We start from the raw sequence: 27,084 nt of genomic DNA, 5'->3' as shown, positions 1-27,084 counted from the left end.
CTCACTCTTTCTATCTATCGCTCTCCCTCACTCTTTCTATCTATCGCCCTCCCTCACTCTTTCTATGTATCGCCCTCCCTCACTCTTTCTATCTACCGCTCTCCCTCAATCTATCGCCCTCACTCACTCTTTCTATCTATCGCCCTCACTCCATCGCCCTCACTCCATCGCCCTCACTCCATCTATCGCCCTCCCTCCATCTATCGCCCTCCCTCTATCTATCGCCCTCCCTCTATCTATCGCCCTCCCTCTATCTATCGCCCTCCCTCTATCTATCGCCCTCCCTCACTCTTTCTATCTATCGCCCTCCCTCACTCTTTCTATCTATCGCCCTCCCTCACTCTTTCTATCTATCGCCCTCACTCACTCTTTCTATCTATCGCCCTCACTCACTCTTTCTATCTATCGCCCTCACTCACTCCATCGCCCTCACTCCATCGCCCTCCCTCCATCGCCCTCACTCCATCGCCCTCACTCCATCGCCCTCACTCCATCGCCCTCACTCTATCTATCGCCCTCACTCTATCTGTCTTTCGCCCTCCCTCAATCTATCTATCGCCCTCCCTCTATCTATCTATCGCCCTCCCTCTATCTATCGCCCTCCCTCTATCTATCGCCCTCCCTCACTCTTTCTATCTATCGCCCTCCCTCAGTCTTTCTATCTATCGCCCTCACTCACTCTTTCTATCCATCGCCCTCACTCACTCTTTCTATCTATCGCCCTCACTCACTCTTTCTATCCATCGCCCTCACTCACTCTTTCTATCCATCGCCCTCACTCCATCGCCCTCACTCCATCGCCCTCACTCCATCGCCCTCACTCCATCGCCCTCACTCCATCTATCTATTGCCCTCACTCCATCTATCTATCGCCCTCACTCTATCTATCGCCCTCACTCTATCTATCGCCCTCACTCTATCGCCTTCACTCTATCGCCTTCACTCTATCTATCGCCCTCACTCTTTCTATCTATCGCCCTCACTCTTTCTATCCATCGCCCTCACTCTATCGCCCTCACTCACTCTTTCTATCCATCGCCCTCACTCACTCTTTCTATCCATCGCCCTCACTCCATCGCCCTCACTCCATCGCCCTCACTCCATCTATCTATTGCCCTCACTCCATCTATCGCCCTCACTCTTTCTATCTATCGCCCTCACTCTTTCTATCTATCGCCCTCACTCCATCGCCCTCACTCCATCGCCCTCACTCCATCGCCCTCACTCCATCGCCCTCACTCCATCGCCCTCACTCCATCGCCCTCACTCCATCGCCCTCACTCACTCTATATATCTATCGCCTTCACTCTATCTATCGCCTTCACTCTATCTATCGCCCTCACTCTATCTATCGCCCTCACTCTATCTATCTATCGCCCTCACTCTATCTATCGCCCTCACTCTATCTATCGCCCTCACTCTATCGCCCCCACTCTATCTATCTATCGTCCTCACTCTATCTATCTATCGCCCTCACTATCTATCTATCGCCCTCACTCTATCTATCCATCGCCCTCACTCCATCGCCCTCACTCCATCGCCCTCACTCCATCGCCCTCACTCCATCGCCCTCACTCCATCGCCCTCACTCACTCTATATATCTATCGCCTTCACTCTATCTATCGCCTTCACTCTATCTATCGCCCTCACTCTATCTATCGCCCTCACTCTATCTATCTATCGCCCTCACTATCTATCTATCGCCCTCACTCTATCTATCTATCGCCCTCACTCTATCTATCGCCCTCACTCTATCTATCGCCCTCACTCTATCGCCCTCACTCTATCTATCGCCCTCACTCTATCTATCGCCCTCACTCTATCGCCCCCACTCTATCTATCTATCGTCCTCACTCTATCTATCGCCCTCACTATCTATCTATCGCCCTCACTCTATCTATCGCCCTCACTCTATCTATCGCCCTCACTCTATCTATCGCCCTCACTCTATCTATCTATCGTCCTCACTCTATCTATCTATCGCCCTCACTCTATCTATCTATCGTCCTCACTCTATCTATCTATCGCCCTCACTCTATCGCCCTCACTCTATCGCCCTCACTCTATCTATCGCCCTCACTCTATCTATCGCCCTCACTCTATCTATCTATCGTCCTCACTCTCTCACTCTATCTATCTATCGCCCTCACTCTATCTATCGCCCTCACTCTATCTATCTATCGCCCTCACTCTATCTATCGCCCTCACTCTATCTATCTATCGCCCTCACTCTATCTATCTATCGCCCTCACTCTATCTATCTATCGCCCTCACTCTATCTATCGCCCTCACTCCATCTATCGCCCTCACTCCATCTATCGCCCTCACTCCATCTATCTCACTCCATCTATCGCCCTCACTCCATCTATCGCCCTCACTCCATCTATCGCCCTCACTCCATCTATCGACCTCACTCCATCTATCGCCCTCACTCTATCTATTATCGCCCTCACTCTATCTATTATTACCCTCACTCTATCGCCCTCCCTTTATCTATCGCCCTCTCTCTGTCTATCTATCGCCCTCACTCTATCTATCGTCCTCACTCTATCTATCTATCGCCCTCACTCTATCGCCCTCACTCTATCTATCGCCCTCACTCTATCTATCGCCCTCACTCTATCGCCCTCACTCTATCTATCTATCGCCCTCACTCTATCTATCTATCGCCCTCACTCTATCTATCGCCCTCACTCTATCTATCTATCGCCCTCACTCTATCTATCTATCGCCCTCACTCTATCTATCTATCGCCCTCACTCTATCTATCGCCCTCACTCCATCTATCGCCCTCACTCCATCTATCGCCCTCACTCTATCTATCTATCGCCCTCACTCTATCTATCTATCGCCCTCACTCTATCTATCTATCGCCCTCACTCCATCTATCGCCCTCACTCCATCTATCGCCCTCACTCCATCTATCGCCCTCACTCCATCTATCGCCCTCACTCCATCTATCGCCCTCACTCCATCTATCGCCCTCACTCCATCTATCGCCCTCACTCCATCTATCGCCCTCACTCCATCTATCGCCCTCACTCCATCTATCGACCTCACTCCATCTATCGCCCTCACTCTATCTATTATCGCCCTCACTCTATCTATTATCGCCCTCACTCTATCTATTATTGCCCTCACTCTATCGCCCTCCCTTTATCTATCGCCCTCTCTCTGTCTATCTATCGCACTCACTCTATCTATCGCTTCACCACAGCATCACTCAGCACCACCACATTACTAGGCGCTGCCACAGCATCACTGAACGCCACAGCATCACTCGTCGCCGCCACAACATCACTCAGCACCACCACAGCATCGATCTGTGCAACCAATCAACAACTGGTTCAAATATGTTCTCTCAATATTTCAAGCTTTATTACAAATGTCACTTCTGTGCTTGTATTTTCGTCACAATAAAATACAATTAACAAAATCTTCAAAAAAATTATTTACAAAAGTTTAAGCTATTGCCATTATAAATTACAATAACTTTTATTTAACTATTAATTATTTTAAAAAATTAAAAACCATTGTTATTTGTAATATCAATATATCTAAGTCACGTAAATACAACACATATTGCATTACAAATGCTATAGGTTTCACATTTGCAAAATTTAAAACTATTGGCATTGTAAATGACAAAGCTATTAATTTCGCTATTTTCAAAACCAACACATAAATAAACAAGCACTGGCGTTGCCAATAGGTCTCGCATTAGGAAAGTTTGAGCTATTGGTCTTGTAAATGAATTTTTTTTTAATTCATGTGTTGGTTTTGAAAATAGCTTAATTAATAGCTTTGCCATTACAATTTACAATGCCAATAGTTATAACTTTCGCAAATGTGACACCTATAGCAAAGCGCACACACACACACACACATACATACTGCAGGCATTAGAGATGTTAAACTGCAATCCCAATGACGGATGTTCTGACAAATTCATTTGTGTGTTAAAAGGTGAATTCAAGAAGAATGTTAAGCCACTTTAGAAACAAATGACAGATGTGACCACCCTACAGACTGGGTAAAAGTTTATTTGAAAAGTTACTTTGCACACAGTCAAACTGATGTTTAGTGGCATTTATCATTTTTTAACTACTTATTAAACAGATGGAATAAAGCTCAAATCCCAAAGCACCATTGTTGAGGTCCGACCTATAAAGACCATCTCTCAGCGTTGCAGCCAGAGTTGGGAAGGAGTGGAGGGGGCCGTGATTTGTCCTTCTGGCAACTCCCCCACGCCCCCCAAGTGCTGTATTTTGCCTTGTCAACAGGGTGTGTAGGTCACTAGAGATTACAAGATCATCATAGTACCCAAATGCAAGCTGGAGTACACACGAATGTTACCTCCTCTTGCCCCGCCTTCGCCCCTTGCCCCACATGAGCACATTTTACACGTAATGGAATGAGAAACAGCAGTGTCAGATGCATGTATAATTTAAGAATAGCAATTATACAATGTGCATATTCCACAAACATATTTAGTAGCAACATTTAGGTTGCAGCAAGAAGTGTATTTTCCATTAATCTGTTTTATGCACGGATTTCATCTCATTGCAGAACAGCTGGCTGACTTTTATGTAAACATTAAAAAAACAGAACTGTTTCGTTCACCAATCTGGCATGCAGATGATCTGACCGATTCTAACAAGCAAGAAACCGTTTTAGATATTTTCGGGGCATGGGAAATTCATATTGTAACTTCTGGGTAAGCAACATACATACACATCAACCTCTTATCACTATGTTGCAAGCAAGCATTGAGGGAGAGTGTTGCCTTCTCTGCTTTTGGCTTTTACTGACACAAAGACAGGAAAAGCAGGGGAGGTGTGCGTCTGACGGCAGAATGAATACAGACTGCTGATCAAACAAAAAAAATGTAGCCGCCTGGTGTTAGACAGAGATTCATGAATATGCGTGACCAATTTGACGAATACAGCTTCATCCAAGCTGTAGCGTGTACCGCCTCGAAAATACCTGACAATGTATTAGCCATACAAAGGGATGGACTGCCGACTGCCTACCGTTCAAAGCAGCCCTTTGATTTCATTATAGGCTTCAGCCACATAACACTGGGGGAATTCTTGTGAAATGTTGATGGATGTACCTTACATCTCTATGCGGCTATTTGAAGCTAGTCCTAAAAGCCTGATAACGGAGTCAGTGACAGTACATTTAATGTCGAGCCCAACACATCCACCCACACCGCCTGTCACTGCCGGATGTCAGATCTCATTAAAAAAAATCTGCAAGACTGTATAACGGAGGGAGAAATTAAGGGAAAAAAATAAAAAAGGCTAATGGAAATTAAGGATATACATTAAAAAGCGTGGTATCCATTTGAAATCAGATGAAAGGTTTAGTGTCTGATAAATATTAGTCTTCAGGCGCATAGAGAAAGACCACACGAATGTTAATATTAATATCACACGAATGAAATCTGTAAAGATGAACAAACTGGTTGTCTGCAGCATTGAGCGTGCCCGACAGCGCTCTAAGACCCTTTAAAAGATCCAGGCACAGTGCAGTGATTTTTTAATCTGCTCGACCCCGGCACGTGGTTAATCCGGCTGTCGGGATTTGCCGGGATGCCAGTCCAGTCTATGAAGCGTTTCCAGGAACCACGAGAGAGGAGGGAGATTCTGGAAGCTGAGGGCAAGCAGCAGAGAGCAGTCACCAGGAAGAGGCGTGAGGTGGGCCGAGGGGAGCATGGAGTGGAGGGGGTGAGAATACTGGGTAAGTTGAGGGCGAGAGAGGAGGAGCATGGGTCAACGGAGAGGAGTGAATGCGGGAGTCGGCTTGATAGAGGGCAGAAGGGGACTGAAGAGGATGAGAGGAAAACATAGGCAGAATGCAGGAAAAAGCGAGGTGTAGCAAGAGAGTTAGTTTGTTTAGGGGGAAAAAGGAAATAGGTTTGGCAGGACAGAGGAGAGTAAGACATTAAAAAACAAGGCAGAGAAGGGGAGGGGGGAGGAGAAATCCGACACGGCGGGCATGGGAGGGGCCGAGCGGCAAAATAGGGTGTGAAGCAGCAGGGGTCTGGGGGAATCTGGCTGGGGAGAGGGAGGAGAAATGAACAGATGTCCGTGAGGTGTGGGAGGAGTGCCTGATGCCGGATGGGGGCGGGAGAGCCTGGGAATGCGAGAGGCTGGGCTTGCATGCGATGCCTGGGGGAAGCTGGCTGGGGAGGGGGAGGAGAAATGAACAGATGTCCGTGAGGTGTGGGAAGAGTGCCTGATGCCGGATGGGGGCGGGAGAGCCTGGGAATGCGAGTGGATGGCTTGCATGCGATGCGCGTGCATGTACACGGGAACTGCAAGAAAACCGCGGGGCTGAAAGCCCTTTGGTTTGACTTGTGTTTTGCCGACATGAATTCTCGCTCCGCTCGATGCGCTTGCGCGCATCGATAGGTCGCGAGACCTAAAAATGTGTAATTGACAATACCAATAGCGCAAACATTCCTAATGCGAGACCTATTGCATTGCAAATGCTTGTTTTTGTTGAGGTAACAATCTAGCTCCAAGCAGCGCTCGATCTGGGTTCCTGAACAGGGGTAGGTTCTGCCGTTGACTTGACTAACTTGCCTTCCGTTTCTCGTGAGGCAGAGTTCAAGCTTTCCTCATTCCGTTGGCTGCTAGCGGCGTCTGTCAGCACTTCTGCGATCCTTCTCTCGCTGGCTCCACCCGCAACAGGCCCCACCTTTACCCAGCCTCCTCCAGCGCTGGCCGGCTTCCTTTGAGGTCGCGGCTGGCTTCACACGTAACAGGCTCTGCCTTCACCCGGCCTCATCCCGCGTCACCACGCCTTCCTCGGCGTCACCACAGTTCTGCCTCAAGCGGTCAGATGCCTCCGCTGTCCTCCGGCCGCGCCGGCCAGCCCCCGCTTCCACACCACAGCAGTCGGACTTGGTGTCGGGGGGGGAAGGGCACCTCCACACAGAAGGGACAGCAGCTGGCCCAACGCGTCGATTGATTCCTTCCAGGCAGAACTAGGGGATAATCCAGTTACACGGTTACGAGGGATGTTCCTCCTGCACTAGCTTCGCTTAGCTCTTCTGTAACAACACAAGTTCATTTCACATGGGGCAATAGAAATAAGGAAGAGAGGGAATCTTAGAACCAGTTGTGATTCCCCGATGGCAGGGTTTGGTCAACAGAAGAGGGGTCACGACAGTTCAGAAGAGAAGCCGGCCCACAGGTCGATCTACCCTCTCCTAGTGCGCCTTCCTCCTCACTCAGTCGCCTCACTCCTCACCAGTTCCGCCCCACACCCTCTGGTCACTCTAAAATGGCCGCCCTAAAACTGGCCTTATGTAGGCTGGCCTCAGACTACCAGAACTAGCTAGAAAGTGCTGGAGTTTCCCTATGTTGTCCTATGGGTCCATTCCTTGAGGTAATCAGTTGTGGCAGTTACTAGCCACCATTTTGTGTGACTAAATTTCCACCACTATAAGGGACACCTAGGCCTAAAAAATTATAGGGACAAGGAAGCACCCATCCCCTAGGATAACACCCAAAAAGTCAAGTGGACATAAAAATGAAGGGAGTTGGAAGGCAAAAAGGGGACAAAAATAAATAAATAATAGGAGGGATCACCCAAAGGGCTGACAGGTCTAACAGGTGGTGTGTGGGGGGAGGTCGAGTAAATGTCAGGAGGAGTAGGAAGTGTTCACACTTCCCTAATCACGGGCAGGAATTTTCCTTTAGTATGCTCAATTGCTCAGTGGGTTAATGCAAATGCAGCAGCAATCTATGCACAACACAGAGATCACTCATACAAATGATTCCCATCTGTCCTCTTAATTAATCGGGACTACAGAAATCCCTCACAGCCTCTTCCTTTGGGTTCTGTGTCATCGTGGCAGAAGCTCTTTCAGAAGGACTCAGGCAAATTATTCCCTCTAAGACTCTGCGTTTGCCAGGTCTTAATACTCAACTGCAAGTAGTTTTTACAGCAAACTATCCCCAAAAAGCTTGTGGCAAATCATGATGTACAATTTGAAGAGAAACTAGTGCATCTTTATATAGTCCATGGCAATAAAGGGCGCAGGCTTTTCTGCAAGGTCTTTGTGCTTGGGACCATCAGCAGTAGGTGCTGTATACATTAATTAAATGTTCCACTGTTAATGGAAGTGTTTTTTGTTTGTTTTCAGTGCACACCGTATGTACTTCTACGGTGCTTGGCTAACGTGATGAGGAGGCTCTTGTTAGGAGGAGCAGTGCATATAAAAGCTTCAACTTCTAGTGTACAACAAACATTAAAAATGCAATAGGTCTGCCTTTTATTAAGTTAAAGCAATTAACTTTGCTATACAATACCATTAGCAAAGCAAATGGCTATAACTTAATCAAAGGCGAGACCTATTGCATTTTCAATGCTTATTTTCTCCTTTTGTCTAGTACGAGTCTTTTTTCACCTTTTGTTTTGCAAATATATGCTCGCTTTCTTTGGGTATTTTGTTTTACTTTGTATTACATTTATCTTTAACTCCTGTTGCATATGCTTGCAAAAATACATAAAAAGTATCTGAGGCTTGTCAAGGCTAGACCTACTGGCTTTGCCAATGTTTATTATTGGAGCAGAAACACTGACTATGCGGTGCTGTTAACTGGAGTGCACATGGACGGCCGATACTGTATTACAGACAGAGGAACATGTCGCTGGGACTAGAATAAGCTGCATGTGGTCACTTTACGTTCTTATAACCTGTAAATAGGAGGAATATGACACACAGTTAGGAATTTGCTTACGGCACAAGAAAAGAAAACCTGTTTACCAGGACCACAACCAGTGTTGGCATCTGGTTGGGGGTCTAGAGCAAAGAGGTCTCACTACAAGCAGTGAAAGCAGACCTCTCACCCTACTCATCCTCAACTCAAAGCAAACACACGGAAATCATTCCATCCAAAAACAAGCCTTCCAGCTCGGGAGGTTAATAAACCTTGAGTGGGAAGTGAAATTAAAAACACCTGAGAAAGGAAATTTCATACTGACAGGAACATACATCTCTCTATGTGTAGATTAAGGAAAATGCAGGATCTGCAGGCCAGTCTCTTAGCCAGTTAAGCAACCCCCAAAATATTACCTACACCAACACTGACCATTTATGTAGCATTCAACACAAACTCTCAAATAACCTTTAACCTAATCAATTTAGCAAAATATGTCAAATGAAAGGTTGCTTGACTCTTCCGCGGGGGCAATGTCTGTGGCGTGCATTAACCCAACGAGCTATTTGAGTAACTTACGGTGGGTCGCACCGCAGAACCGAAGTCAAGCCTGCTTACAATGAGGAACATTACAGAGGAGAAGCCATGCCGCCCCGCCAGCGTGACACAAAGCCTTGATGAATGGAGACAGGAGTAACACATAACCAGGAAGAGCTGGCAGCACACACGAGTGCATTTGAATCGCTGGTGGGGGCAGGAAATGCTCTTTGGTTCACCCAGACTATTTAGCAGGATGCAGGCGTGCCTGGGCATCATCATAGGAAGGCCAACGGGGCACGGCGGTCTGGCTGGCTGGACATGGTAGGCTCCAGTGAGTTTCAGCAGTTTTCGGGTCATGCCAGACAGTACAATGTTATGCAAGGATTTCAAGGATGGGAGCAAGGGGCGCCAGGTCAGTCCTTGGGGGAGTGCGCCCTGGGGGCAGGTGGCCGTAGCGGCTCCCTGCCCGGAGAGCAGCGCTCAGCCCAGCAGCTTGACTCTCCATTCACAGCTCAAGCACCCTCCACCCAGGCCCCAGATGGCAGGGAATTAAAGGCCTCTCTTCAGCAGGCCTCGCTCGAGATGCCACTCTGGCACGGTGACAAGTGCAGCACGGCACAGGAGCGCATCGGGTTTCGCCTGCAGCTGATGGTGACATCGCCGCTTCAAGAATCGATGGAGAGCGGTCAGGGGCCTGTAGTGGTAGTAACCAGACTTCCTAAAAAACACCCACTACGCCAAAGCAGTTCTAACAAGTTCTCTGCGTCAGATTGTTTGTAATACTTTTGCTCCCAACTGTCACCAAATGTATATTTTTGAGTGTAAACAAGCACAACATCTTAACATTCAAACTGCGCACAGATCACCCTCTTCAGTTCCTCATAAAAAACAAGTAACCTGAGACTGGAGCGTTTTTTTTTGCATCTCGCTTTCACTTTAAAGTGAAAGCCAGATGCAAAAATAAACACGCCGCAGAGCTTGTCTTTATGGGGCCATGTGTTTCAAACACATGGCCCCATAAAAATAAGAATCCTTTTGCGACGGGAGGAAGGCAGGTGAGCCCGTCCAAGTGGGACGGCTCAAAGAGAGAGAAGAACACGTCACAAAGAGCTCTTTCCCAATGGATGGCCACCATTTAGTATAAACAGTGACACCGGCCAATGGGAAAGAAGGGGGGCTTAACCCCTTGTATGCTCATGACGAGCTGAGCTCGTCATGGCATGCAGTGCTCGGGTGCTCATGACGAGCTCAGCTCGCCATGAGCCCCACCCGCGGGGGGAGCGCCAGCCCGATTTTCTTCATTTCAGCGGGAAAGGCAGGGGAAGACCTTCCCCTGCCTCCCCCTCCCACCCCCCCCCCCCCACCCCCTCCCCTCTTATGCTGTCTTGGGCCTCTTTCTTAATGGCTAGCCTCAACCAGGGAATCAATTGCAAAAAATCTATTTAATCTTTTTCGTATTGTTTGCTTTCTGATGTAATTCTTTTTAATCCTGTGAGCTGAGAGTACACTACATATGTGTAAATGTAAATGTACAGGAATTTATATAGCGCAAATCACCACTGGTTTCTAAGCGCTTGCTTAGGGAACCCGTCCTGGTATTCCCCTGTGAGATAACCCCGGCAGAGTATCCGCAAGGTGAAAGCCAGGCATCCCGCCGCGAGGGGTCATTGTGGAGATTAAGCAAGCTATTGCCCAGAGTCGCAGAGTGTGAACCCGTCCGTCGAGTAGTCACCGGAGCGAGAATTGTCGAGTCCATGGACATTTTAGGACTCAAGACCCTGCTGAGCCGGGAATTGAACCCTGGTCCCGGGCTGACCTCTGCTTCCAGGTCTGTCTCCTCTAACCAGTGAGCCACACTTCTCCACATATCTGTTTTAAGTTTCTCTGTGAAAGCTTATAACACCTTAGCTGCTTCGCAAATATCCCTCCCCAGTGCTGCGCTGTCCATTGGAACTAGTGCTGAATGGACGTCCAATGGTCGTGCGCAGGACTGGGGAGGTAGCGCTCGTGACGACCGTTGGCCGTCAGCAGCGCTTAAGAGGTTATATTGCAATATGAAATACAAAGAAAATGCGAAAAAGAAGTGGAAAGAAAGATCCTTTTAAATTCTAAAAAGATGAGAAATTCTCCAGGCAGAAAGACATTTTATGGGTTTAGTCTCAAACAGACGTCAATTTGCCTATCAAAAATCCGACAACATAATCACAAAAGATAAAACAATTGGTCGGAAAGAAAAAAATATGCATTTTGTTTTGAGTTGTGGTCACTGTAACACTGTAATAAGAGGTGGATACATAATAACGCCATACAGTGGCAAAAAATATCCTATGCAAAGCTTTGACACCAGAAACTGCATAGATTCTTTAAAATGTCCATGTTTACTACTATATGTAACAATAGCAGAAAAATTAAAACTTGATTCACAGAGCATAAAGCAACATCTGGGATAAAAAGTATTAAATCAAGTGTGGGCACACATTTTTCAGAAAACAAATACTGCGTAAGTTAACTAAAGTTTTATCTTCTCGAAGTAATTAAACCAATGCTTGACATGGAGATACCCAAAAAAACATTTATAAAGGGAAATCAAGCGGATATGAAATTTGGATACCGTCAATCCAAATAGACTTAATGACAGAATTAAACGGCTAGGCTCTTTATAAAAGCAAGTAGTGAATGATTTCAGTTGTTCTGAATGTTCTTACAAAGATGTGGGATTTCTATAGCCCGACGCCCAGGACATATTGTTTAGGGTCAAGGGCAACAAGTTTTCATGTGTATTTTGTCATTGAGACAAGTAGGCCCAACCCTCTGCAGCGCAAACCCTTTGAAGTACCACATTATGGATCAGGGAAGGGCACGGTCTGTAGTTGAGGTAATATGTTTGCCCATATGTTATTGCTGTTCAAACTTGTATTTATGGTTCACTAATTGAAAGCCTTTATTATTAGGGTGAACGCTCCAAGTAAATGTTGTAAGCTCCCACTACACTACTGACACTGACAGAGGTTTGAGTATAAAAATGTGTACACACGTTTTCAAAGTTTAGCAATATATGGCTATGTATAATGCTTCCAGAATGCTCTCTGATTTGATGCAAATATTTGAAGAACTTAAAAGCAAAATTGATGATTCTTTGCTTTCAAAATAAAATGTTCATTAAAAAAATGAAAGCAGGAAAAAAAACATTTTTCTAAACCACTGTAAAATTTCAGGTACCATTTCTTAGCAACAGCATTTAGTAACGTGTTGATTCATGCTTGTATTTCCTAAAAATATTAATAATGGGAAATCAGTGTAACCAGTTTCAATATTATTATGAGAAACAAAAATAAACAAGCATTAGCAAACCAAGTAGGTTGAAATTGGTGGTCAGCTTCTTAGTTTTATCAATGTGGGACTTGCTTTTGCATGGTTTTTGTAAAACCTTATTGGCGTGGAAGCTGCCGGGCCTCACCATTATAATAAACATTGGCAAAAGGAAAAATTGTTTTTTGGTCTCAAAAAGCACACACTACCACAGTAGTTACTGGCACTGAACAAAACTACTTAGTATGCCTATATGCTACTTGTGAAAGAGCAGAATGCTGTCACTCACAGTGAAGCCAGCCTATACAGAGAGACAGAGAGAGAGAGAGAGAGAGAGAGAGAGAGAGAGAGAGAGAGAGAGAGAGAGAGAGAGAGAGAGAGAGAGAGAGAGACAGCATTTTAATAAACACAAAAGGTCACAGTCAACGCCAGACCAAATTAGGGGCCCAATCATTGAAGAAAGTTTCAAAAGTGCACCCATGGTATATGTCCATGCATTAATTGCAGCTATACGACTTTCGTGAATTCCCAAGAATTTACAGTAGGACAAGGATTAGTACACCTAGAAAATATCTGGGATCTGCATTTCAGCATGAGCAAATGTGCATGTGTAGATTTGCTCAAGCGAAAATCTGAGTGCTTGCGAATTCACTTTCCCTCCAACCACTTTTTCCCCCAACTCTAGAAGAAGGTTTACGTCTGTCATGGTCAGGGTAAATTTCCAACATTTCTCATTATGGGAAAAGTCTAGAGAAGTGTTGTTGAAAATCCCTAAAACATGCAAGTTAATAGGTTTGCACAGACTCAAAAGGGCATTCTAACCCTGGAACTATTGCTTACCACTACCTTCACCCACCAGAATGTAGATCTGCAGAAACGTGGCAGCATAAGTGGATTGCAAGTATTTAAACACTACTATGGTATGAGCCCAGGCAAAATCAGAGAGGCTATATCAGAGCTCTCATATGATGAGATCGCTGCCAAAATGGGTCACTGCATTACATGGCACCAAAGGCACAAGTGCATTTTGTTACAGGACAAGTAGATTTATGAAGCAACCTGCCCCATGGACAAGTAGATATTTTATTAAATTCAACACCACTGTTCTTAACAATGCAAGTTTATTGCGTTCCCATTACTCAAGTCATTTTTACCACATATTCAATCACCTGCCATGGCTAGTTTTATAAAACATTTATTCCAGCTTCATTTTGAGCATTACCAGTCACAAACACTGTTCAGTAATACTCATCCTTAATTATTTGTTCAGATTATTTTGATGTCAACTAATTTCTAACAGATTAGTAGTTGACTTACCCCTCTTCATTTTGAAGCATCTGATTCCAGAGTATATGAATTCCACCCTTTCTATTCCTGACATTATTCACTTTATACTGCTTGTCTACATACTATGAAGATCAATAATTTCACCCAATGCTCTCTGTATCACACTTTCGTTGAGGTAACCCAGCCTGCAAGTCTCCATGAGTACTTTCAATATGGCAGATGTTCTCTTCTGCAGTGCTTCACGTCACCTCAGTAACAAAAGAATGTGAAGAATTATGGTTTCCCTCTCCAAACTTTGCATATATTGAAAACTGTGCCGCTCGCCCACTCATTCTTCTATACCTCTGAAATAGGTGTTTTCATATTCTTCCTGTGTCTCTTTCTGATACCTAAATCTCACTTGTTTATTGCACCACTCAAATAACACGGGCAAGTCTCCTCTTTCTTTTGGATTCTGCAGATGGTGATTCCTATTTACTGATACGTAAACCACAGCACTTTTGATTCTTACATCATGCACCCCTGCTACCTTATTCTCAATTCACAGTTAGTATGGTAGGTTTTGTTGCACTTCTGCTACCCTTAATTATTCGTTTTCACTGTCCATTCTTTCCTCTTGGTTTACACACTTCTGCAGACCACACAGGAAACTGTCACCAATATAATTCGAGGTTTGTTACAAGGTGGACTAGACAAAGAGGTACTCCGCGATTGTTCATCACCAAAAGTGAATGAGGCATGATATCACCCACAAGCCACATGTTTTTTTTAAATCAGTCAATTTTTTTGATGTTCCCTCCTAGATAAAATTATTGATAGACTATGCTTTGCTTGCAGAATACATTAATTAAATTCATCTTGGTGCAGTACCTCTGTAAATTATGAAATATATTGAGGATTACAATAGAGGCATGCATAAAATTACATGTTATAAAAATTCAAGACATTAGGCTTATTAGACACAGATTATTGTAATCTTGAAGAATTGATCAACTATTGATGCCGTTCATCAACAATCACAATAAAACAAAGAAATAAGGATGTGTGTAGAATATATTAAGCCATTAATTTATATAGGCAGTCGCGGCTGGTGTTGGGGCAATGGGGGACAAAATTAACAACAGCAAAAAAAAAAAAGAGAACTTACTGAATGCCTGTAGCATCACAGCTCTTCCATCTCCCCTGCAGCATATGCTTCCAGACTCCCCTGCGGCCAATCCTAATGCTGCTGGCAGCACAAGATCAGCATCAGGAGTGGCCTGAGTGCCGTGGATTCACACTCCTAGACAGACTGGAAACTTGTGCCTGCTGTTTCCAACTCGGCAACGCAGCTCGGGTCGGAGACAGCTCAGAGTGTATGTCGGTTTGGTCGTACTGAGAAGGCCGGCAAAATCCATATGTGCACTGATAGAAGTGCACCTACCACTCCTCATCCTTGATGACCATGGAATAGCCCCCCTTCGCTCGCCCAAGACTCGGCCAGGAAAGAAAAATAAAATGATAATAAACCTGCTTTATTTTTTTCTTTTTCAAGTTTTGCAGCTGCTGGCAGGGGGGTGACACTTCACCACCATAGCAGGGGAGCCACCACTGTATGTAGGTTACCCAGTGCTGATTTTCTTGATACTAATTGTGCACAGAGAGACCATGCCCACACCCTGAAAGCACACCTATGATAAATTAAGCATACTACACAGGATTAATGTGAATATTTAAGTCAACAGGAGTACAAGTATTAAACCTTTTCTATTCCACAAAATATCATTAACTCCTAAATTGCTAAGTTACAGGACAATCTAAAAATGATGTTATTTTTAGCCATCAATCGTCCAAGATGGACATTAATGTACTCACACTATCTTAACATCCTGTCACATACACCTGTAGACCCTCGAAGATGACATTGGAGATTAATGTAAGGAAAATTGGTATTTCTGGAAAGAATCTCAATTTAGGTCACAGCAAAAAACGCAACTTCGAAGTTTGCATACTAAAGCTGTGGGTTTGTATTTGGAATAAAAACATTAAGGGGGGTAGGCAGCTTAACGTGGTGCTCCGTGCACTCTGCAAACAAAATATGGCCCTCCAATAACTGCCCAAGAGCAGCCACTGATCCAAGAATGCTGTCCACTGTATTATGTCAGAATAAGCACAAACATATTAAACAAGTGGAAGAACCATTAAATCTCCTGGTTTGCACCTGAAATAAACTAGGTCCATCTTTGAGGTGTCATCGACCTAGGTCAAACAGGATTACTTTAGAAGCCATCCCAGAGTCATTGGATGATCATCCAACTACCTTAGAAGTCATTTACACGTCATCAGACATCATCAAGCTCTTGAAGTCATCAGCAAGCTGCAGAAGCTCAGCCTGATGATTTGAGGATGACTTGAAAATGAGTATCTGATAACTTTAGTAGGTGTCATTATTCGTGATGATTTAAGGATGACTTGAAAAGGAGTACCCCAGCGGCACTCGCATGCTCGTGACGGAGCCGCTCCGTCACGAGCCGTGGTTGCGCTGTGCTCATGACGGAGCGGTTCCGTCATGGCCCCGCCCGCCCAATAGAACGCGCCGCGCAGGCGCGAAATCAGCGCCGCGCAGGCGCGGCGGCAGGGCCATGACGGAACCGCTCCGTCATGAGCACAGCTCAGCCGATGCTCATGACGGAGCGGCTCCGTCATGAGCATGGGAGGGGTTAATAGGTGTCATTATTCGTGATGATTTAAGGATGACTTGAAAATTTGTATCTGCTGACTTCAGAAGGTGTCCTTATTCCTGATGATCGGAGGATGACTTGTAAATGACTCTCCGATAACTTTTCAAGATGACATTGTTCCTGATGACTTTGGGGTGATTTGAAAATAAGCATCTGAATACTTCAAAGGTACTATTGTGTTTTCAATAAGATGTTTTTGCGTCTGGTGATTTTAACAGGAATTGCTTGTCTATTTAAAGAGCACGTCCACCACTTTGGTTTCAGCTTTCCAGAAAAATGCAAACTGTTGGATAATTGCACAATGAATTGCAGATAAACGTCTGACCTCCTGCAGCTGGGAGCCCCAAACACACCCTGAACCCCCAAATTAAACCTTGCACCCCAAAACCCAAACACACCCTGAACCCCAATATTAACCCTTGCACCCCAAAACCCAAACACACCCTAAACCCCCAAATTAACCCTTGCACCCCAAAACCCAAAAACACCCTGAACGCCCAAATTAACCCTTGCACCCCAAACCCCAAACTCACCCTAAACCCTAAGATTAACCCTGGCACCCCAAAACCCAAACACACCCTGAACCCCCAAATTAACCCTTGCACCCCAAAACCCAAACACACCCTGAACCCCAATATTAACCCTTGCACCCCAAAACCCAAACACACCCTAAACCCTAAAATTAACCCTGACACCCCAAAACCCAAACACACTCTGAACCCCCAAATTAACCTTCCACCCCAAAACCCAAACACACCCTGATCCCTAATATAAAATTAACCCTGGCACCCCAAAACCCACACACACCCTGAACCCCCAAATTAACCCTTGCACCCCAAACCCAAACACACCCTAAACCCTAAAATTAACCCTGGCACCCCAAAACCCAAACACACCCTGAACCCCCAAATTAACCCTTGCACCCCAAACCCAAACACACCCTGAACCCCGAAATTAAACCTTGCGCACCAAACCCAAACACAAACCCTAATATTAACCCTTGAACCCTAAAACCCAAACACACCCTACACCCTAAAACTAACCCAGGCACCCCAAAACCCAAACACACTAAATTAACCCTTGCACCCCAAAAACACACTGAACCCCCAAATTAACCCTTGCACACCAAACACAAAACACCCTAAACCCTAATATTAACCCTTGTACCCTAAAACCCAAACACACCCTAAACCCTAAAATTAACCCTCGCACCCCAAACCCAAACATGCTCTAAACCCTTAAATTACACCTGGCCCCCCAAAACACAAACCCACCCTCAACCCTAAAATGACAATGTACGCCCTAAAATCCAAAAGCCCTACAAACCCCCAAACTGTTTATGAATGCGGAATGCCGGGAGGCGCTGCTGTGATTGCAAATGATACTTTCTGTAACCCCAGGCTGCACTTCCTTAATAGACTATTTCCATAAACACATAGTTTAGTGGAATCCGATTGTTAGACTCATTAAACAACTGCGGACAGACCTGCTCATGGCCCGAGGAATAGGTCTTGCAAAGGAAAACAAGCTTTGTCGTCATGGTGACTGCCGAATTCACTCCATCACAATACTAAAATACATTTTTAAAAAGCACAGCTGACTCGAACACAATGCCAAAATCACCTACTGTAAACCATCAGTCTGCCGGTTGGCTGGGACTCGAACCGCAGGTCCCAATGGAAAGCAGCTCTCTCACCTTAGCATATACCTGAAGCCGGAAGATTCCTCTTGCAAAAGCCCACGCAGATCCGGGAGCGCCGGAAGTGACGTCATTGTTCTGCGGCAAGAACGAAGACCGTCGTGAGTGCAATGGTCATAGAAGGGACAGATGGATTGGCATCGGTATCTTTATTTTTCCAACTTCACTTCCTTCATCGATTCCAGCGTATACTCAGGTAAGTGCTGCAGCTGCTACCAGGGGGTAAATGTTAGTCCATCGCTATATCTGTGCACGCGCCCATTCTGGGTCAGAGCCCCCATTCATAGCGCTGCCTTTCTTTAAAAAAAAAAAAAGAGCAGGATCGATCCTCCGCACTCGGTCCCAGCTGCTCAATTTCCGGGTCAGCTTCCTCATTTTTCGGAAAGTACGAGTTTTCATTAACGTGCCAAATTCAAACGCAGCTCCCTGCATGCGTGTGCTTGGTACGTGTTATAATGAATGCCTGCGTTGCAATGTGTGTGCATTATGTGTGTTTGATGTTTGTCTGTATCAGCCTCCCTGCTTGTTTTTAATATGCACCTTTTTGTGTTTGAGCATGTGTATTTTTGTGTATGTGTGACGTAGTGCGTGCCTGTGTAAGTTGTGGAAAATTGCAAAAAGCCTAAAAAATGTGTTTTACAGGAAGTTCTTCGCCGTAAGGAACTACTGCCCGTGTATTGTAGGTCCCATGGGCCTTATTTATGAAGGCCTTGCGCCACCGGTGCGTCACTTTTTCCCATGTTAAAAGTGACGCACCGGCGGCGCAAGGCCTTCATAAATAAGGCCCCATGTTGGTTCCAAGTGCACTTTCGTGTATTCAAGATTCTTGACCAAATAGAACAGTTTTCGAACTACTGAAAAGTTGTCAATCAAAATCACATTTATATATGTGGATACTGTATGTTGTTGAGCATTACTTGTGTCCGTGCACATAGATGCCAAGGTTTCAGATTGCTCATGTGTGACATTTTCATAAATTCAGTGGAATTATGAGTGACATTTCAAGACTATGAGTGACACTTTTTTAGGAGCAAAATTAAGCAATGAAAGACGAGGGAAACAAATATCAGAAATTACATCCATTTGAGCAACGACAAACTCTCAGAAGATATTAAAACTTCTCCAAAGCACCAGAAATGGAGGCCACAGATGAAGAGCCTGAGCCAGCCTCACTGACGTTGAACTCCGCTTTGTGTAGACAGTGACTGCAATGCAGAGTTCAGCTCAGGCACTGTAACACCTGACGCATGGTACTGGACAGGGCTGGTTTTACTCAGACCTTGCAATTGTGAAATTAGATTTCAAGACCATTGTAGTCGTTGGAATCAAAGATTCCCCCATGCTCTTCTTTGTCTCATGCTCTGTTCCCAACAGTCACACACGCACACCTGCCTCAATTCTCGATTCTCCTGTATACATTCACTTTGCAATTAGAATAAAACAATTACTTTTGTTCACCAATTTATACTCCACCAGTATAAATGTTCACTGTCCATTACCAGGAGTCTCCTTAGAGAGGCTTCTGCTCTTTGAGGCTAAGGAATCACCGTTCTTCATTATTCTGCAGTGAGCGCAGCAAGTGTGAGTGAGTGTGAGAGTTAAAGTGCAAGTACAGGTGCTAGTACAAGTGACAGTGAAGGTGAGAGTGAGCTTACTGGTGCAAGTTCATTGCATTAGTGGGGTGCAAATGAAATGACATTTCAACTTCCGTGACGGGTGCGAGGATGGTTACTTGTGCATGTGGCAGTGAGGTTGCTGGTGTAAGTATACCAGTAGGTTTATGAGTGCAGGTGCGAGTGAGTTTACTGATGAGTCGTGCCAGAAGAAATGGGAACACCGGTGCGAGTACAGGCATGCATGCATGTGCCAGAGCAGATCATACACAGAAAAACACTAACCAGCCAGCGAGAGCTGCATTTCGGGATAGGGCCGGCCGTGGGATTTTACAGCAGCACCGCGAGCTTATCATAGCAGCCTGGCACCTCCAACACTGGTGGCGGTCTCTCCTGTTGGTAAACTCGTCAGTAGGCGCCACTGCTACACAGTGCGATCTACATGCGCTGCGGTCCCGTGGATGGATCCGGTGGTCGCGGCGGTTCATTGATTTTAATTTGCCACCATACGCGGCTATAATTTTCCGTAGCCTTGGCCAGCCTGCCTCCCATTAACTGCAGCCCCAATCAGCAGCAGGACGTAACGTCGTGCAGACCGACTCCTATGACGTTGGTTAAAATGTAATGCCACGCCCGGGGGAATGATAACATCGTCTCCATTGATACATTGTAGCAACTTCTAGCTGAGCCATCCCCAAAGAAGCCCAGTGCTGCCGTGAGTGCGTACACCACGGAGGCGCGCTACCAGCCACTCCAGCTTAGTGCAGTCAGTAAGCAGCCCTACCGGCTTGACAGCCCAGGCGCTATCAGCCTATTTTGCGTGACAATGCATTTCAGTGCGGTGATGCGGACCACCACACTGAAATGCGTGATTGTCACACCTGAAGCGTGATACTTGGCAGGCATGCGTGCAACTTGTAGTGAACTTTCATTACTAAATGAATGTGTGCTCTATTGTTGAATCCTGGTCACGTTCCCCAAGCTGTGTAGTGTGCAGAGCAGCACATCTTCTAAAACACTGGCAGTTTTCATGGATGCGTGTCAAAGCGTAAGGATAAATGCTTCAAATAACTTAGCCGTTGTAATACTGGTTCCTTATTTTGTTTGCTATTTGTGTAATTGAAAGGGTTGGTTGCCTGTGGCGATTAAGGTTTACGCCCTATTTAGGAAACGTAGTCCGACGAATTCCAACATCTTGCAATATCTACTTTCGCAAAACTGGCTATCATTCTGGTTTCGTTCCATGTGCATGCAATGTTTTAACTCGTTTGTGTACATTATTGAGACAGGGCCAATTACGTATTCCCTGTTTGTGCTAATTTACCATGACCGCTAAGATCTCTGTGAAAATGAAGCCGGTCTTGTTACACCTGCCACTATCGATCCCAGCCATATATTATCCAGTTACAACCTGACCTACTGCTAAAGTATTGAGGCAGAGGGATAGAGCCCTGAGATAAATCACATTAATATTTCCTATTAATTCCAGCCCATTGGGTTTCAATCAGTAGCCTGCGTGTCCTTGTGGCGGTGTTTGCACAGCGGCTGAGACGCGGTACATCATCTACCTGCCTTAATGGAGGATTATGTATTACCTCGAGCTGGGGTTTTGACAGGAGCTGCGCAGGCAGCATTTCCAACCAACCAATATTTATATGGGTGAGTGGGAGAGCAAGAATGTTTTCAATGAGGCGGCTCCATTTTTTGACAATGTCGTTACATGGAGGCGCTTCATTGACGACATTTTGTTAATTTGGAGGAGACAGTGACTCTCTGACAGAATATGTGCTTTGGTTAAATGCCAGCGACCCCCAACCTTACATTCACGGCCAGTAGTAGCACACAAAGTGTAGAATTCTTAGATATTCTGATTTCAGGGACCAATGCGGTGTTGGAAGTGAGTTTGATCCGCACGCCAACAGCAAAGAATACTATCCTTCAGTACCAAAGCTACCACCCAAGCATCCGGAAAGATTCAATCCCATTTGGGGAGTTTCTTCGCATTCGAAGAAATTGTACCAATATGACAGATTTTCATAGACGTGGCGATGCATTAAAATCTAGGATTTTGGCCAGAGGCTACCCCAAACGGTTAGTCCGCCATGCCTATAAGAGGGCGAATTATTATAATAGGGATGCCCTACTAGAAGGCAACAGCCATACTGCGAAAGAACATGTTGTCTGTGTTCATCACTCCCCCTATAATTTTAAGTTGAAAAATATCATCCAGAAAAATTAGAAAATAGTCAACTCAGGAGAAGAGGAGTTAAATCTGGAACAACCGTTGGGAGCATTTCGCAGGAATCGCAATTTGCGTGATATCCTAGTACATACCAGGCCTAGGACGGCAGACAGGATAGGACAAACGACCATCACAGGGTACAGGTAATCACAGGTGTGGTTGCTGTCATGCGTGCGATACAGCTGTAGTTACTGACCTCTTTGTCCATCAAAACAAGCAGATTAAACTTAAAGATCTCACCAACTGCCGGAGCAAGAATATTATTTATTGTATTACTTGCCCATGCGGGATGGTGTATGTTGACGAAACGTCACATGAGTTTAGAGTTTGCTATAGCGAACATAAATCTGCAATAAGGAATGGCCCGGATGGAAGCCCCACTTGTAAATCATTTCCAAGAGAAGCATCACTCTGAGAATGATGCCCGTTGTTGCATCCTGGAAAAAGTGAAAGGGATGACGGGCATTCCTAATGATATCGCTCGTAAAAGACGCAAGTGTTTCTGGATATTTTTTCTAGATTCTGTGAAGCAGGGACTAAATGAGGCAATCCAATGGATGATTACAAACCCTTGGTAAGTGTTTTGATTTGGTGGGCCATTGCCGGATGGTAGTCCCACTTGTGAGAGGGTGCTTTGGTCACCCCGTTCTTCGTATTTTCTAGGTGGTGCTGACTTTTTTTGTTATATACCATCGATCTGTGAAGTTTAAATTATCATCTGAAAACAAAGTGACTAAGTGACCCTGGATGGTAGGGTGGAAAGTGTTTTGTTTTGGTGGGCAATAGCCGGACGGTAGTCCCATTTGTGATAGTGGGCTTAGTGGTCCCCTCATTGCTCTTTGTACTTTCTAGGTGGTATTGACTAATTTGTTATATACCATCACTTTGTAAAGCTAAATTATCATTGGAATAGATGGCCGCAATGTTACGAATCTTTCCCAGTGAATATCGAAATACCAGTGTAAGATGGCGGCAGCATCTGTAGTCAGTTTTTGATGCTTTTGTAGGAGGCGCGGCAAGCTAGGATAATTACTGTTGGTTCTACCTTAGGGATATGAATGTACCCTTTCAAGATGGCGGCAGTTTAGTGAGTCCGTCGGTTATGTTTGTGTTGAAACTAACCAGAAGAACTAGGAAGGCCAGTCGGTCTCACTGCACAGGTGATATGTATCACAGCGGTTATCAGCTCGCATTTAAAAACTGCGTCCTCTCACAGATTTTCACTGTGGTTGAATACTACGGTCAGAAAGCTCGGCGGAGCTCTGGGATGTATACTGATCACCAAAACTTGGTAAGTCATTTGGTGCAGCTCGCTTTTATGGAGGGGAAGCAATTGACAAACTGATAGAGCGGGTGCGGTATATGACTTATTGGTGGTTTGTGCAATATTGAATGGGGTCATGTGTAGTATCTCTGTCTGCTATGTAAGGAAGTAGATTTATATTTTTTTGTATGTGACAGCCGTCTAGTATTTTTTTAGCTAAATGGGTTATGGCCATTTCGGGGCGAGTGTCTCTCTTAAAGGGCTATGCAAACAAACAGTGTGTAGATTGGTATTGGTTATTTACGGCTGTAGGTTGTATCTTACAGTTGATTATGAAAATGCCTCGTACTAAAATGAGGAAGAGGTGGTATGAACTATGACCTCGCTAAGAGCTAATTATTTTCTAAGCAGTTTTGAATATTTATAGTACGTTGCACCTTAGAGAATGCGGGCAGTATTCCCTCAGTGCGCCTGTGACTATATGCCAAATGTCATTTAAAGGGAGGACGGGCTATGGGAAATATACTCGAAGTGCCTTGGACTTGGCACTAGATACAAGTGGTATTTTAAAAAAACTGATGAAAAGAAGGTATGGTTTATAATATGTAGGATATGTTTCTTTCTGAACAAGCACTTTATCAGGTGACAGTGCAATGAATTATACCAGAGTTGCTGCAATTGAAGAGCCGTAACACAAGAACTATGATTCAAGAAAAAGAGTATAAAGTAAGTGATTCCTTTCTGGCGTGCATTTAGGCTTCTTACTATGAAATCAACCTAGGGAGGACTAGAATTGTATGTTTCTGCCCATCTACAGATTCGTTATTTAGAAAAAAGGAAACCGGGTTTTGCCCAAAGTGACACGAAAATAGCACACATGAAGGTCATTCTGCATGAATGAGCAAGGTAATTAAGGATGAGTCTTTTCGTTGAGTACTGCAATAGAGTGTATAATATAGAGTGTATAATATCGGCAGGACATAAACAACAGTATTGTTATTACATTCTTTTCAGTTCACTCTGTTGAATCTTCCCAAGGTGACAACGATATGAGTTGTGAAAATTTTATGACTGTTATTCTTATGGGATGGAGACTGTTGAGGTAATTTGGATTGTGATTTGCTTTATGTCCCAAGTTATCTCTAATAGCTACCATACATGTTTAGCAATACGAATCCTTATTATTGCAGGACGGTTTCGAATAGTTGTTTCTGACCATCAAAGCAAAGACTGGAGTGGCTACTGTCCCCAGTTTTAAGCTGAGTTGCGAACCGACGAAGAATGATTGTACTAGTGGTCTGACATGTTACATTTTAGATAAGAGGTAGATATTGATAGAACTGGTGTCATCAAAGTCTTCCTTAGACCCTTTCTCGACCCCTCCATTCCTCTTTTTCTTTCTCGATTTCGACTATTTTTTGATGTATACACACAAGTTTTCTTGGATTATAAGGTGGCACAGTGTGTATAGAATGGATTTCCTTAATGGTTGGTCCACACGGCTGTTGTTTCAAATGGTACTGAAAAGTAATATGGGCATACTTGTAAATTCTTTTTTGTATATATTTTTACAGACACAAATTCCAGGTTTTGAGATCTGCTGGTGAATTGCCTCTGGCTGGGCCTGATGAAGGTGGTCCCCATTGCTGTTTTTCCACCGAAACGCGTCGGCAATTTTCTTATTTAGACCCAACCTATGGTTGATTTTTTTGGACAACGGATGCAAAACAGGATGTTCTTTGGTTGTATTTGAGTTGTGTATGTGAGTGAGTGTGTACGAATGTGGTTCTCTACCTGGATCATTAGAATTGTCTTGCTTTTAAAGATATGTTTCTTGTATATTATGCACTTACAACGGAATTTTTTGCATATGGATTTAAATAAATTTATGTGATGTATATTGAATAATTTTTTTACATCTAAAAAAGAAAAAAATGATTTAAGAAATGAGAAAAAGACTTCAAAATACAGTAAATAAATTAAAAAAAAATGGAAATGTGGTTTGTGTATGCCTGTGATATCAGAGGTTATACCCAATAGCATAGTATTTATAGGTCATGACGGAGTTTCTTTTTGTTTCTACTTGTTTCTTCTCCTACTCCTTGACCTGAAAGTAAATTTGAGAGAGGGTCCCTACTCTTATCCAATTAGATTGTACATTTGTCCTTTATTATCAATACCTCTTTATTTATATATTATGGCTAGAGCGTGAAGATATATTACAAGTGGTCAATGTTTTCTTATCTGTTTTGAAGTTTATATGTAAATATTTTTTTTCTCTTGCTTTTTTTTAGTGAAGAAACCGTGTCTAATGATTCAGGATTTTTTTCAAGAGATAATTGCAAGCTATTCTGGCACAACAGAGGGTCTAAAACAGGTGTTACTTCAAAGGGCGCTGGAGGAAAAGCAGATGTTAATGGACTGTGGCAATCGGGGAAGCGCTGGTAGACTTAAGAGGGGGGTTACGTGAACTATAAGAGGAAGAAATTGCAGAGAAAAGATGTAAGGACTAAAAAGCCAAGCAGAGTGGACTGGATTATATAAGAGTTGGTAACAAAGCTCATGCTGAAAGCACAACTTCTCAGCCTGGTGATGCAAGTTCGCGGATGAGTTTGCAGGAACTTGAAAACCTGGCCCTTTTAGCAGGGAGGGCTAGTGTCCTTCATCCAAAATCTTCGCTTTCTGCATTTTGTTACTCCGAACAGGAAGCAAACCGCATGCAGGCGCTTTTGAATGTCCGGATCTTGAAAAATTACACGGGAACCAACTCTGCAATTTCCACAGAGCCAGACTGCTCAATAGTAGTTGACCGATCAGACTGGATCCCCTTTCATTCCGGTGATGAGGCAACACAGGGAGGGGGGGGCAAGACGAAAAGAGGTCAGGGGAGAGGACATGTGGAGACAATAGGGAAGCACACTGACAATGGAGGGCGAGCAGGCTCGTCCCTACTTTGACTCTTACTGACCTTTAAGCTCTTGTGGCAGAGGGGAAGCAGTGCTGCACTTTTAAATGCTCTGGAGTTTGTTTTATTTCTTTCAATGACCAAGAAGGCTTATGTGAATGCTGCTAGTGTGGATAAAAGGTCAGCTGTTGATCGTGTTGCACGCTTATATCCTGCCGACTACGCCAGTGCAGTATTCTCGTGTAGATACAAATGATGCAGCTGGGCACAACAATGTAGATAAATAATCCAGCAATGTCAATAGCTCAAACTCGAGTAAATGTGAGACCTATTGCATTGCAAATGCTTATTTGATCAAGCCACTCAGTCAGGGTCTCTGTAAAGTGCTGAATTGATTGTTTGTTTTTGTTGCTCTCAGCTTGACTACTTGCATTGTCATGGCGCAGGCTCATAAATAAAGACAAGGAAAGTAAAATATATTAAAATAATGTAGTGACAAAACATGCAGTAAATGATAGAACAATTGTTTGCTAGATCGTATTGATGACCTTTTGGTTGAGTGAGAGGAGATACCACCTCCTTCCAGGATTGCTCTAGTTCGCACACCAGAGGTCCTTCTGATTGGTCTAAATCCAAGGCCCACAAACAGATTCCTTCAATGTTTAAGAGGCCCATCACACCTAGCACCAAACACACCCAACCAACCCCTAATGTGTCCTCCACGGATGTTGATAACGAGTTCAATCACCCAGTAATGCTCAAAATTCTAACATTTTCCGACATTCGGGCCACTAAACGTATACTCAGTAATAGGTTCTTACCACTA

At 44.5% G+C, this 27,084-nt stretch overlaps 1 protein-coding gene and 1 long non-coding RNA gene across 3 annotated transcripts in view; one reads left to right on the top strand and one right to left on the bottom strand.

Annotated features, from left to right (window-relative positions):
- LOC147730859 (zinc finger and BTB domain-containing protein 8A-like) overlaps positions 1–18,288 on the bottom strand; it is a 54,751-nt gene extending 36,463 nt beyond the window's left edge. Inside the window, exon 1 of one of the 2 annotated variants that reach the window (XM_086955703.1) lies at positions 18,163–18,288. The gene's annotated coding sequence lies outside the window, so the exon portion shown is untranslated. The remainder of the gene's footprint in view (positions 1–18,162) is intronic. The other variant, XM_086955705.1, reaches the window with a different exon arrangement.
- A 21-nt stretch (positions 18,289–18,309) lies between these two features.
- LOC147730858 (uncharacterized) lies at positions 18,310–26,448 on the top strand. Its single transcript, XR_015308404.1, has 2 exons — positions 18,310–18,430; positions 25,648–26,448. It is a non-coding gene; the product is annotated as an uncharacterized LOC147730858 (long non-coding RNA).
- Positions 26,449–27,084: the final 636 nt, after the last annotated feature.

This window comes from Lissotriton vulgaris, chromosome 2_1 (genome assembly GCF_964263255.1).
Source record: "Lissotriton vulgaris chromosome 2_1, aLisVul1.2, whole genome shotgun sequence".
NCBI lineage: Eukaryota > Metazoa > Chordata > Amphibia > Caudata > Salamandridae > Lissotriton > Lissotriton vulgaris.
This window is presented reverse-complemented; position numbering and strand designations above follow the sequence as displayed.